The sequence below is a fragment of the Ceratina calcarata genome, unplaced genomic scaffold (assembly GCF_001652005.2).
Source record: "Ceratina calcarata isolate Rehan_Ccalc_2016 unplaced genomic scaffold, ASM165200v1 scaffold335.2, whole genome shotgun sequence".
Classification (NCBI taxonomy): domain Eukaryota; kingdom Metazoa; phylum Arthropoda; class Insecta; order Hymenoptera; family Apidae; genus Ceratina; species Ceratina calcarata.
In genome coordinates this window covers 223,041-236,956 of record NW_017156276.1, presented here as the reverse complement: position 1 = coordinate 236,956, position 13,916 = coordinate 223,041, and the positions used below count along the sequence as shown (strand labels likewise).

The 13,916-nt window shown below is 37.8% G+C and overlaps 1 long non-coding RNA gene across 1 annotated transcript in view; it reads right to left on the bottom strand.

Annotated features, from left to right (window-relative positions):
* Nucleotides 1-12,314, bottom strand: part of LOC108624925 (uncharacterized) — an 88,923-nt gene extending 76,609 nt beyond the window's left edge. The window contains exon 1 of the long non-coding RNA XR_001916619.2: nucleotides 11,464-12,314. This is a non-coding gene — a long non-coding RNA (uncharacterized LOC108624925). The remainder of the gene's footprint in view (nucleotides 1-11,463) is intronic.
* Nucleotides 12,315-13,916: the final 1,602 nt, after the last annotated feature.

Here is a 13,916-nt window from a genome sequence, read left to right as displayed (position 1 = left end):
TGAATAGATGCATGAAAAGCTTGAAAAATGTTATTCCGATATTATAATTTCAAATTCTGTCAAGGAATAATTATAACAGCATTTGTATATGCTAATGTCAAAATTTTTTTAAATATAAAGTGACGAAACTGATGGCCAAATATTTGTAAAAAAAAAGGGGCGAGATTCTGTCTTTATGCAGTAGAAAATAGATTTGAAACTACAGGAACTTCTGTGTTAGAAATTAGTCACCTGAATATTTGAATATATCTTTAAATGCTAATATCCTAACTTCATGAATATTGATATGGGTATATACTTCCTGCACCGAGTCACAGATATTACTTTTAGTAGATGTTTGAACTTCTCGCTATGTTCGCTTCGACATGTGTTAATTAACGTCTTTTGAAAATGTTCTGTAATCATACTCAAATAATAAGTTTGATATAATTTCGTAATTAAATACCGAGTCTTAACATGCTACAAGGAGCTCATTTGGAAAGGAAAACTGTCGGACTTTAGAGAATTTCATCAAAGAGCAAAGCCGTGTAAAATCTCAAAACAGCTGCTTGCCTGAATTTCGAGATCAGAACCTATTTCCTAGATGCGTTGCGTTTGTCGAGAATTCACGCCACGATGTATACAAGAAATGATAATTGGGAGAACGATAATTGGGAGAACGATAATTGGAAATTTATTCACTAATTTCGTATTCTATTCTCATACGACTCTGATTTGTTTTAATATGCAATGTATGCTGAAGACATCATTTATTTGAAGAATGTCGTTCTTAGATTTCTAAATGTACATTGCAAATATATTCTCACAATTCTAAAAAACCTGAAGATATAAATAGAATGAAATGCTTACGAGTTATTTATACTGTTTTTGAGATTAATTACTGTAAATTGTATTGTTGTTGTAAATACTGTCAGAGAGTTATATGTATAATCTGTCATTCTAAAAGACTCATAGATGGAAACAATTATTTTTACAATTAAGTAGTCAACTCATATTGCAGGCATGCACCATGCAGGTAGTAGAAAGAAACTGTGTAATCAGGCGGGAGCCTCCACTTGATTACATTAGGGGCTTTCGTGCATAGCCTATGTGCAATTTCATTCAAACCGGTGTAATACATTCCTCGAATAACGCGATTCACTTTGATTCAGCGCGACAAATGAACAATTGCCTTTTCTTCAGCTAACGACATCCATTTGCTATTGAAAATACTTTTTCCTAAATAAAAACTACCCTGCTTTGCATTTCGTCGTTTTCAACCGAAGAGAAATCGTACCATATAACGTATTGAAAAGAAATTACACAGTAATGACACGATTTTCATCTCTAACAGATATCTAATAATACAACTGGGTCTTTCCAGTTCTTTGTGATATACATAATTTATCCTATAGTAAAGAGCAGAACTCAATTAACATCTTTTAAAACTGAATAACTTTTTAAAAACCGGACCAAGCGATCGGAGATTTTTCGAGTAATTAGACGGATTAGTTTACTAAATGATGTCAAGGAATTTAAAAAAAAAAAAAACTAAAATTGTGAGGAAAAATGTGAATGTCGTTTTTTTCAACTATCTTATCTGAGCTTGCAATAAAAAGTTAGACAACACATTTAGAACACTTATATTGGACCAGTATATGTTGAAAATTTTCTTTAATAATCTAACCCACGTAACTACAGAAAAAACTAAAATCATTCCTTTCGATTTTAAAAATTTAGTTCTATTGGTTCAGTTTTGCTCTTTACTATGTGTAGATAGTAGTCTGGACAAAAAAAGCTCTTCGAATGACTAATGTCCCTCTCACAATGAAATAAACATCACGGAGAATGAATGATTTATATCATCACGGACGAATCGTGCCTCACTCCGATCTCAAATCAGTTTCATTCGTCTCACTCGTCGCCTGAAACGAAACGCGCATTAAGCAGCTTCGTTTCCCCCTTGCTGCTAGGTAAGTACATTTTTCTTCGCGTGTATTACTTCGTAAATCATCCGTTACGAAACGAAATTATAAACCCTTTTTTGTAAATCGTTTCTTTCGTTTACTGGGTCGCATTGACCGGGTCGTCAAGCACCAACAGTAGCAGAGACAGATTAAAAATTGCTTTTAAAGAACGCCGGAGGAAACGGATCGCATTTAGAAACGCGAGAATGGAAATCAAACGCTGCTGATATTTACGGGGACGGCGAAAGAGATTTATAGTGGGCCTTTTGACATGGCAAGGACCCGCGTGAAAGATATAATCGATCAAACGTGCGTGCGACTCGTATTGCCACCAGTCGGATTTTCTGCTCGTGGGCATAAATCCCGCGAATCGAATTCCCGTTATTTAACGAACGTTATTTGATTGCACGCTGCATTCGATTTCGTTCCCATGGAGCTACTGGATACCGGCCTTTTTCGGCCAGCAACAAATTCCGATCAAATTAATATTTCCTCAGAAGAGAACTGCCGATTTCAGATATTTTGCACAATCAATCTTTGTTAACGTATTCATAGACTTGACATGGCAGTAGATATTTATTTTGCATTCGTACCTGTACAGTGCCCACCATTTTTCATAAACTAATTTTTATGTACAGATTTCTTATAAAATACAGTAAAAACATTGAGATTTATTGACTTTGAATTTGGACTGCAAAATTCATCGTTTGTAGCGTTTCGTGTTTCACGATCGATGGGACGACAATCTCTCGCTAAATTTCACAGGGAGTAATCGTCTGTTATCAGAACTATCTAGATACACACTCTGATTGTTTAGCTATCTCCGTGTGTTCCCTTAACGCGCAATCCTCGATACCAATATATCTTTCTGCGCAGAAACAAAAAGCTGGATGGTTGCAACTCTAAAAATATCTATCGGAAAACGAAAACAAAAAGGAGATAGTGAAATGGCGTTGAAAGTGCACAGCATTTTATAACGATGTTATCTTACATGTAAGCACATGGTCATAAATTGTATGTGTACTAGAGTAGGATAAAAGTGGCCTATTGTAATAAATATCTACATATGTACATATAGACGAAATACTCTATTTTAATGTTTCCTTCTACTGGAGTTCTTTTTTAACCAAATATCGGCATAACGTGAAGAGAGCGAAGGCGTCTGAAACATGTGTTAAACCAACATATACGTTACCATACGTTTCAACGTTGAAACCACATCGCGCCCGATAAAACGTAAATGAAAAGTAAAGCTTGGTACTATCCCCATTGTGTTCCTTTTCTCGATAGAGTAAAAACTGATACACGAAAGCTCAAGTAGAATGAATATAAAAGACGAAACTGAAAGAAACATTAAAACAATTTTATTGTTTCGTGTTTTCTTGTAAAGAAAGCTTCTACGTATGGAGCGTTTTTATTCGGTAGTATAATGCTCGATGCAGGATATGAACGTGCTGAGGAAAAGTCGTAAGCCAGCTTTGAATACTTTGGGTCGATATGGCATAAAATTATATATTTTTTCAAATTATAGATTATTATTGTTATTGCGAATTTTTATGATTAACGATTAATCTACACGTTTTTGAATTATGTTTCAAACAATAAAACCATTTCAAGTTACGTCTCATCTTATAATTGCAGAAAATTAATTATTAAACGAAAGTAGAATTCGCATAATTGACGTATATCTGAAATATTTAAAAAGGGAAGAAGTTTTATGAGAATGCAATAGAGGCACTGTAGCCAGAGGATGCATCGAATCTAATATCAGTCACGAAGACATGCCTTATTTTGATTTAGCTTATAATAGATATAGAATCAGTATTTCCATAGTTCCGGACAAACTTTAGTTTGAATTTGACTTCAGCTCCAATCTGTAGTCATATAATACCTAACAGTGCTGGAATATATTACCCAATTTTCGATACGTAATGTACTAGCTTCTGCGCCACCTTAACTCATGATTAGTATACAATTCAATTATCTATTGTACAGCTTGAGACAATGCTTCTGAACTGTTTTTGGTAGTTAATTATTCCAAGGGGGCCAAGATTGGAAAATATTAATGCCAAATTTTTTCAATGCTCTATTTGGCGTTGATGTGACTGAATTTTAACATAATTTTGACGTTCGAAAATCATAATAATTTTGATCTACTTATTAAGAAATAATTTGAAACGAAAATTTCCTACTTGAAACTCCTTTCATTCGTTTGACATTGAATATCTCCGTTTTTATATACATTGCCGAGCACTTTCACCAATTACGAATTCTGCTGACTATTTAAGTCACTTTCTGGCTAGTACCAATCAAGTCTCAGCAAACTGTCAATTGTCTGTTAGTCCCTTCTGAACATCCCTTGGCTATTATACGTGGTCACATGCTCGCCGTAGCTATGATCTGATCTACACGCCGGAAAGCTCATAAGCCCGCACAGACAGAAAGTGGAAGTGGGCGCGGGAGAGAGAGAGAGAGAGAGAGAGAGAGAGATGCGTTCGAATCCTAAGCTCAAACTGTACAAATGCCACCAGTCTTTGTCCGACTCGAGGGATGGAGGGTGGCATAGAGTAAAGGGAGGACTCGTGAGTGGCGAACGGGGAGAAGACGGGGTGGCAGAAGGCAGGATATACCGAATGGTTCTCTGCTTCCGTCGAATCGTCTAATCGTACGTATCTATCTGGGACGGATTAAACGATCGAACGGGGTCAGAGCGTCGAGCACGCTCTCTGTTCTCGAAGCCATAAATTGCGTCATCATTCCGGAGTACACGGCCGTAATCGCGTCCGCGTACCGGGATTTTCCCTTTTTTTCTCGATTTTCAGTCCGATACAGGTTGCGGTAAATACATAGAGAGAGAGAGAGAGAGATGCGTTCGAATCCTAAGCTCAAACTGTACAAATGCCACCAGTCTTTGTCCGACTCGAGGGATGGAGGGTGGCATAGAGTAAAGGGAGGACTCGTGAGTGGCGAACGGGGAGAAGACGGGGTGGCAGAAGGCAGGATATACCGAATGGTTCTCTGCTTCCGTCGAATCGTCTAATCGTACGTATCTATCTGGGACGGATTAAACGATCGAACGGGGTCAGAGCGTCGAGCACGCTCTCTGTTCTCGAAGCCATAAATTGCGTCATCATTCCGGAGTACACGGCCGTAATCGCGTCCGCGTACCGGGATTTTCCCTTTTTTTCTCGATTTTCAGTCCGATACAGGTTGCGGTAAATACACTCGCGTTTAAAATCGCGACAACCGCCTTGGCGGCCGTTCAATTACGCACCTCCATTTCCACAGGATTTGTGCTGCAAGTTCGAGTTCAATTATTTTTTAATGGTTCCGACATTCGATCTATCATAACTGTTTTAACTACTACATCGTCCGTTCGTGTGCGGAAACAAATATAACTTTTTTTACTGCGACTGGTTTAAAATTAAAGTTCCTGCAGTGTGGCATTTTTTAAAACGAAATACAATCTCGGCTAAAACAAAATCCACGGAATCACTGAAACATGCATTTTTTTTCTATTATGTAGGTAAATATAATGGTAATAGCTATTCGTAGTTAAAAAGTAAATTCCATTGTCTGTTAACATACATATTTTTCAAAGGCGAGCGAGCTACCATATATTTTTTTTCAACCATTTCACGAGCTCCATTTCATCCTTTATTCATTCTAGCGCAAAATATACACACACATACAGAGAAGAGTACCGTGGACAAAAATTCGATTAATCCAGTATCTACCAATCTCTGGACGCGAGCATACAATCAATCGTTTGTCACTGTTCAATCTTTTTTTCTGGACTGAGCATTAAACAGTATTTTCAACGGGAACGAATACATCCCCTTCCTGACTATTGTATGCGAATAAATTGTATCATCCAATCGTTATAAGGTTACCATTGCACGTTTGAAAGGTATAGAATTCCAAACGACAATAGCTTAACGTTACACTTTTCGAATCTGAAATTAATGATGGTAAATTGAGATCACCAGCGAAATAGAACGAAAACACGGGTAAATTGGACGCGAGAGTCAATTAGGCGTACACTACTTCGGTTGCCAAGTGCTATGATTCCTTCTTTTCGCCACTACGTAACGGTATGAAGACATTTGAATAGTCGAGCTTGTACTTCCCACGACACGACTGCCGATTTAGCTCTCGATGAGCCACGACTTGCCAAAGCGATTTGCCAAGTATCGCGCTACTGTTAGGCTACTGCTGTAACTATTACACCCTCGTTTTATCGAACACCGCAGTATAGCTCGACTTTACGACTGCGTTTTTTATTTTAATATTCTCGCATCCATCACGACTGTGCCGCGTCGTTCCCAAGAAATTCTTCGAAGGCGGCTGTGCGTGATTTAATATCGCCGCGTCACGGTTCTTGCTCACGGATCTCCATATCGATTAGATTTTTAGATGAACTGAATTAAATATTAGCTGTAAATTTTATTTTCATTTGTATGGATTAGATCAAATCATTTTTTCTGAAAGTTTATCGCTTTAAATATTATATACATAGCTTTTTATCACATTTCTTAAACTTCTGGCAGAAGTCTTAGACTTATACAATCTTAATTCGAATGCATTTCTATCAAATTTTTTAATTACAAATTAAATTAATGTTTTATAAACTTCCTTAATCCCAGTTATTTAAGATTTCTTTATTCCCAATTGATAAGCATTTAAGTTAAGCTTAAGTTACATCACATATAAATCTTCGAAATTCTACTGCGACTTGGAGATAAGAATCACCGTGCACAATGCTTCCAAAGGCAGGTTCACTGAACACACACCCCAACAAAGAACTAACAGGCGGTACAAAACATTTCCCGCTCTCCCGGGCGGATTCACGCGAAAATGTGAAACATGTTCTTAGCCCTTCCAGTCTAGCTAAATATACGTGTGCCGCATACACATGTACCGTCGCTGGCAGGAAGAATCGCGAAACTCTAATCAAATTTCAAGTTCAGTTGCCAGGAACCTGGCATCTTTACGTTCCACTTTGTCTTTTCACTCTATAATTTAAGAAATCCGGGCACGAGCTTTGAGGATTCTTTAAGTCGATTTTTCCTGATTTTTGAAATATGTAGAAATGGATTGTGAAAATATCGTTTTAAATGTCATTAATTTTTCTACATAAATATTTTTTAACTTGCAGTTTTTCACACTCTAGAAAAATATTTTAAACTTTTAAATGTTTCTCTGATTGGCTCGTCCCACTACACATGCAAGAACAAGGCATTCAAACTGTCATAAGTCGCAAACAATTTTCTCCCAGTACGCGCAGCTACTTCTCCTATCTCGTCCGCAGGAATGAGGAGAATAAAAAGAAAAAAATACGAGCAAAACACGAGCAAAAGTCCAGAGGGACCCAGGTCTAAAACGGGGAAGACGGATGAGCGCGACGGTAGGATCCAGTAGATAGATGAAAAAAGAGTCTGGCCAAGAAAATTGAAAAGAAACGGGCACAGGGGGCAAGTTGTTTGTCGTAAGAAAATTGGTTCTGAAATGAGAAGAAAAATTTCAGCTTGTTGTCGGATATTAATAGAATTCCTGTTAGTGTCACATGGAGAATTCTCCTCCTGCGTGGACGATGAATAAAGAGCAGACACTCCGTCCATATACGCGACACTGAAATTAGGTAAATGAACAGGAAATCGAGCTAACGGTACTTATATTGCAATAAAGAAAATAGTAATGTATTACATGACATAGAAATTTAACTTTTAGAGCGCCGGAAAGTCGAACTATCGGCTAAAGAATTGATGAGTACTTCATACTTCACATAATAATATTATATGTAACTTTTTAAAGATGCATCTAATACCGGCGATTTAAAGAAATTAACGTAAAAATGATTACTAGGGAGGAAAATGAATAAATGCTTCGAATATATTATTCACTTTCATATTAAAATAACTTTCAGATAAAAAGATTTGAAAATCATAAGCTTCTCTATTTGCCCTTACAATCAGATCTAACATACCAATTTCCTTCTAATTCTTATTATACTATATTATCTACTGAAGTAAGTTCTTCAGCATCTAAAAGGAAATTATTTTATTTGCTCTAATAGTGAAAGTTACTACGTTTTAAAAGGTGATCATCTATTACTGAGTCACAGTAAATAATGTCTTTTATTGTTCAAGAGCTTTCAATGGGACGGATCGCAATTTGTCTGTACTAAATCATGCCCGTTTGATAAAAGCGTCGCTGACGGGAAGATGCCCGACGCCGGCAACACCGTTGATCGACAAAGTCCGAGCGGGGCTAGTGGGCAGAGATCACTCAGCCAGGCATGCTTTTACTGCAATTTTCGACATTGACGAATTCTCGTCCGCGTGGTGACGTATGCACGTGCATCCGCTACGGGGGGGAACATTGGGTTGCGTCGCGTCGCGATAGCGTGATTAATCATCCGATCCTCTTGACAAAGGCCGGAAAAGCGAGTCAGATTTTCGCTACGAAGGTGTTTCCTCCTTTCTTGCCAGCTGTCAGCGAAAAACGTGCCGCTGCCGGCTGGAGTAGATTCAAAGAAAAAGCAAAAAACGACCTACTCTTAATACGTTTATAATCTGGCTCGTTTAACCCGAATACCATTCAACCTTCTCTCTCTAGCGTGCCCTGCCTCTGTGATTTCGACCGATTATCCTCGCAATTTCTTCAGCTACCTCCGTTCTAATGCCAAAATAACGCTGCTAATTTAGTTTTCCTCGAATACGTATTGCTACTGCTTTTTTTAAAGCTTTCAGCTAGTTGTCGCCGTAGAGTTTACCTTAAACTAAACATTAAAACGAATTTTCTCTTGATTCTCTGAGAAATAGAGATGTAGAATCGAATGGCGTAAATCCATAATTTCCACTATTCTTCCCTCGTTATGAGTAAAACAGAGTAAAGGACGTCAAAAATTTACCTACAGATATTATAAAAATCACGTGACTACTCCTGCCTCTTAAAGTTTGTCAAAATTGGATCATAAGTCTCAAAGAATTAACGATTTTTTTAAGGTGATCCTATTTAGAACTCAAAATTCTTTTATCTCTTTCCCGTAAATCGAAAAACACAATTATGTGACGATTCTATCGTAGAAATTGGAAAGAGCCAAAGCTTTTGAATGAAGAGATCCCAACACTCCCAACAAATTTTATAAAAATTTCTGAAGCATCCAACTCTCAGATAAGAGTTTGTTCAACAAAAGTATTCTATTTTTTAGAATAATAGACATGGTGTACACGCGTTCGACAAGAATCCTGTTTATCCGTTACTTTCCCCATCATTTCCCCGGACTGTCGTGTGTTTCTGACGGGCGGAGCGAGGTTAAATACTCGGAAATTGACAATCGACGATAAAGTCGACGATTGCGTTCAAGTTGCTTCACCGCTAGTTTGACCCAGACGATCCGACGGCCACAAACAGGTACACGAACGGGCGAACATTCACGTACAGTCATACAGATTTCATTCAAGCGAACACGTCTACGATGGCAGTTGGCCGCAACCCCGGCACACAGTGACTCTCCCGCGAAGTTCACTGGGGAAACTTTAGTTAAGCTTAACTTTTAAAAGTTCGTCGTACGCCCATCCGAAATCGTCGCAAGTTCGGCGTCTTTCAACAGAAACCGACCTAGAATACCCGCCCTCTCTCTTTCTCTCTGTCCCTCGACTCTAGATGTTTTCATTTGGATGGCTAAGGCTTTCCCTTCGATGTTTCCTTCCTCCGTTTCCTTTCATATCCGCCCTTCGAGCATCGTCGTATTTCCAATGGAACAGAGAATAGAGCCGATTGTCGGTGGCGAATCGGACGGACACGTCATTGAAAGGAAACTCTCGTTCACAGTTGGCTGCACCGAATTTTACATCCTTCAATCATTCAAGTGTCATCCCGAGAGAATACACATCACCGAAAAAAAATTGAACGATTCCGGAAACAATTTCAGTCATGCGGTTCACGAATTCAAAACCTAAAATTTAGATACAATTAATCAATTCTCCGTCTTTTATTTAAAATAGTTCATTGAGCTCGACGTTGGTTAAAGATTTCGAAATTCAAAGAGATACTTTTGTTGAAATTTTGATAACTAGAAGCAACGCTCGAAGAAGCTATCGATCCGCTATGCAAACTAGAGGTTCGCTTAATGTTTGCAAGTCTAGTTACATGCCGGTGCGTTATTTGCATATATTGTCGTGTGTGAAACATCCTTTATATTGAGCAAAATGCGTGCTTGTTTTGAAAATAAACGATGTGTCGTACGCTATTTACAAACCATCGAGTACGCCATTTGTGAACGCGGGATAACTCCGAGCCATATTTATAATGTTATAATGCGTATTTCCATAACAAGTCACTTAGCGTCGCAACCTAAAATGCATACATTTTTACACTCCGTAACGTCTCTCATTTTTCTACTCATTTATACACTTTTAGAAAAAAGAAGTTAATCTTTCATAACGCTGTTCACTCTTCCGTGATGTTATATATTTTTGGAGGAGACATTCACTAGAGAGGCGATATTAAATTCATGCTTATAAGTTTGGAGAACAGTTTCGATTAAAACGAGACAAAAGCATTTTGTATACTTCAGAGTATTCAGCTTGTAATTCGAAGAATTCTACCGATACCGTTTTATTTCGACACGATCATGTATACGATAATGTTGTTAGACTATTAAAGCCTGCTTAAGATTTCCCGGGTCATGGGTAACACTCGGCCAGATCCAATTGGAACGAGTAACAGTTTCATCGCAGATACCGTGGATGGTGGAACGACGCGAACAATAATTGGAAATGTAAATAAGCCGGAACCTTCGCCACCGGGCTACGTCTTAATTTGAATTTTAAAGTTATGTTTAGCGGAACGCTCTTGAACGTTGCATTATTGAGGAAGGGCGAGAACGTTTTCCTTAGAAGCTGCTTTTAAAAATGTTATTTACCCTCGCACTTGCTCAATTCTATTTCCTTAAAAGAAAATAGTGGTTATGAAAATTTTGCTAATCGACCTTATCCATTACGCGAATATTTATTCGTATTTGGTAATGAGCATAAGCTATTATCGAATGAATTTCCATCCCATCAACAAAATAAAAATTTATTTCCAAATGATTGTCAATTTTCTAATAAAAACTGAAATTATTTATTATTAATGAGAAGCATAATAACAAAGTACATTGTTTATTTCTAACCATAAATGTATTTACTCTATGCTTTGAAATAATATGATTTGTTTCGTAAGAAAAATGTTAATACTTTATGCACAAAGAAATTAGAAAACGATGCTAAATACAATGTGTAGTGTCCGGATATATTGGCCATCGATCGAAAACGAGCTTGGCCATATATCAAGAGAATTTCTTATTTTAAAATCGCTCATCGTTCCAGCGTGCAGCGTAGATAAAAGTAAATAACAGACTATGTGAGCGAGACAGTAATAAAGACACAAACGCATCACATAGATAAGAATCCAGGATCGCGCTGCTACTGTATTTTGACCCAACGACAGAAAATGTAAAGATTTTACTTACCGTTGACTGATGATCTCAGTTCGTGAGGGCAGCCAGCTTAATGTTTCGTTCCACTTGGTCCATCGCAAAGCACCTTTTTCCTGTCCTAGATAGCACTATGTATGTACGCTTAATGCTCAACTTTTTTGTCCCCGTAACCACGAGACGAAAAAACGAAGAAAGCAACGGCAGAATCTTCAGCGAAGTCTATTATCCATCGCGATATCCATTATATTATTATATCATACATGAAAAGTCTTTCTTTTAGCGAATCCAATTAACCTAACCTAGTCTTCTAAACTATCTGTACTTTCATAACTTCTTAGACATGAATCTTTTAATTTCTCGATATGATCGTCTTACGGAAATAAAAATTACAAAATACCGATATTACGCAGCATTAGATATTTGTACATGAAACACTAAACTTTGAATTACATTGATCTCAGGAGGTTTTCGTCCGACAGCACTGAACGTATGACCGACTAATGACAGCGTCTTACTATCACACTTTCAATTCACTACACCTCTGAATATGTTACGCCAAGAATGAGAAGTAAATTCAGTTTCACTAAAAGTATCATTCCCTCGTCACCACGTCAAGTCTCACCACGCTTGTCTCGTTCGCCAGCGAAACAACTCGCGACCATTCGCTGATCGCAACGTGAAACGTGACTCGCGAAAGTTTCCGTCCGTAAGCGAAACGACTGGACGCGATAACATGGAGATAAACACACGACGCCTGAACGTTCGTCCTGTTAGTGTGCCGGAAACGTGGAGCGCAAAAACTATTTTTCGATCAGCGAGAACTATAACCTCATCCACGAGGCGCAGCGCACTTCGCAAGGGGCGCGGCGTAACTGAGCTCGACTCGCCGACCCACGTATCTTTCTCTCGCTTTCTCTTCTCACGCCGCGCGCTCTCTCTCCCAACTACACCCTTTCTCTGTTCGCCGACCACCCTTGCGCTCTCCTTTTTCCACGCAGACGCTCTCCATGCATCCGAACTTTCATCCCCCTACCTTGCCCTACCCCAAGAGTCTCTTCTGTCGCTCTCCGTCCTATCATCTCGATCGCTCTCCTTTTTCTGTTTTCTACCGTCTCACCCCTGTGCCGCTATCACCGTTTCGATCTGTCTTCTCTTTCTTGTATTTCTTCTTCAGCCCTTTCGTCTTTTCACTCCGCTTCATCTTTCTTCTACCCGCTAAACGCACCACAATTCTCAACACACGCCCCAGCCTAGTTCCAACAACTTCGCGTGCCTTCGTTGGTATCGTACAGAAGCAAACCAGTCGCTGAGCATATTCCTCCCTGACCCGCCATACCAATCCCTTATTCTCACCTGATCTCTCAACCAACAGTCTTTCTCCTCCTTGTCCCGCTAGGCTTTCAGCTCTTTCTCTGGGTGTAATTTGCATTTACCACGGTCCTATCTTTGCCTTTGTTGTATAATAGCCAAAATAGCAAACGAGATCTTGGTCGTTACTATTATTGTTTCCCTTTTCTCTCTTTCTCTTTTCAGAGACTCGTGTTTATATATTTCCTTCCGTAATTTATATTTTATTTGTGCAGTTTCCTGACCTTCTCATTATCTTATACTTTAAAGAATTACAGTGATTTTCATTAAAACTCAGACTCACTTCAAAATAAAATAACTTTTTTAATACTGCATTTTTCTTTCCGGGATGTTCGGACACCTGATTTACTAGATGATATTTATTTTTTTATTTTTACACGTTGTATAGTAAACTAAGCCTTCTAATACCTCACAGAAAATTTAGTTGTTTAATCCAATATTAAAAATGTTCCGTTTTAAAATGTATCCGAATATAAATAGGAATCACTGTACTTATCGAAATTTCCGAATTTCTTTTTACTTTTGATAATAAATGTTAATAATACGTTGCTTACAATGTTCGATTTTTTTTACGTTTATTACAACGCTTATCAATGCTCGATACGTAGATAATGGTTTTCGAATAAACGTTTCCGTTCTTTCTCGAAACATGCATTTATTGCGGTACGGTTAATATCACTTTAAAACCCTTGCCATAATATTTTCGTATTTTAATGTAATTAGTATTTTATCCTTCGTATCTCCGTGTGTTATTTCACTCATCACCACGATATGATGTTAAATGTTGAATAAATTGCTACTGTCCCTCTCCTTTTGTAGCTGTCATCTGTTTTATTGCGTTGTCCTTATCACTGAATACAATTTCGCTACGTCTCGAATATTATTTTGATTAAAGAGAAAAACTGGTCACGTTTCGAAAACTTTATTATAATTATAAATTTATAACAGTCAACTTTAATTTAAATTAAATAAACCATTCTCTCAGTACTTTCTTTTTTAAATACATATAATAATGTGATACCGAGACAATTATTACTACCTAATTATTAATTTGTACCTAATTAATTTTATAACTTATGATTCATAAATAGCATCCGGATTTTGATTTAGAAAAATAC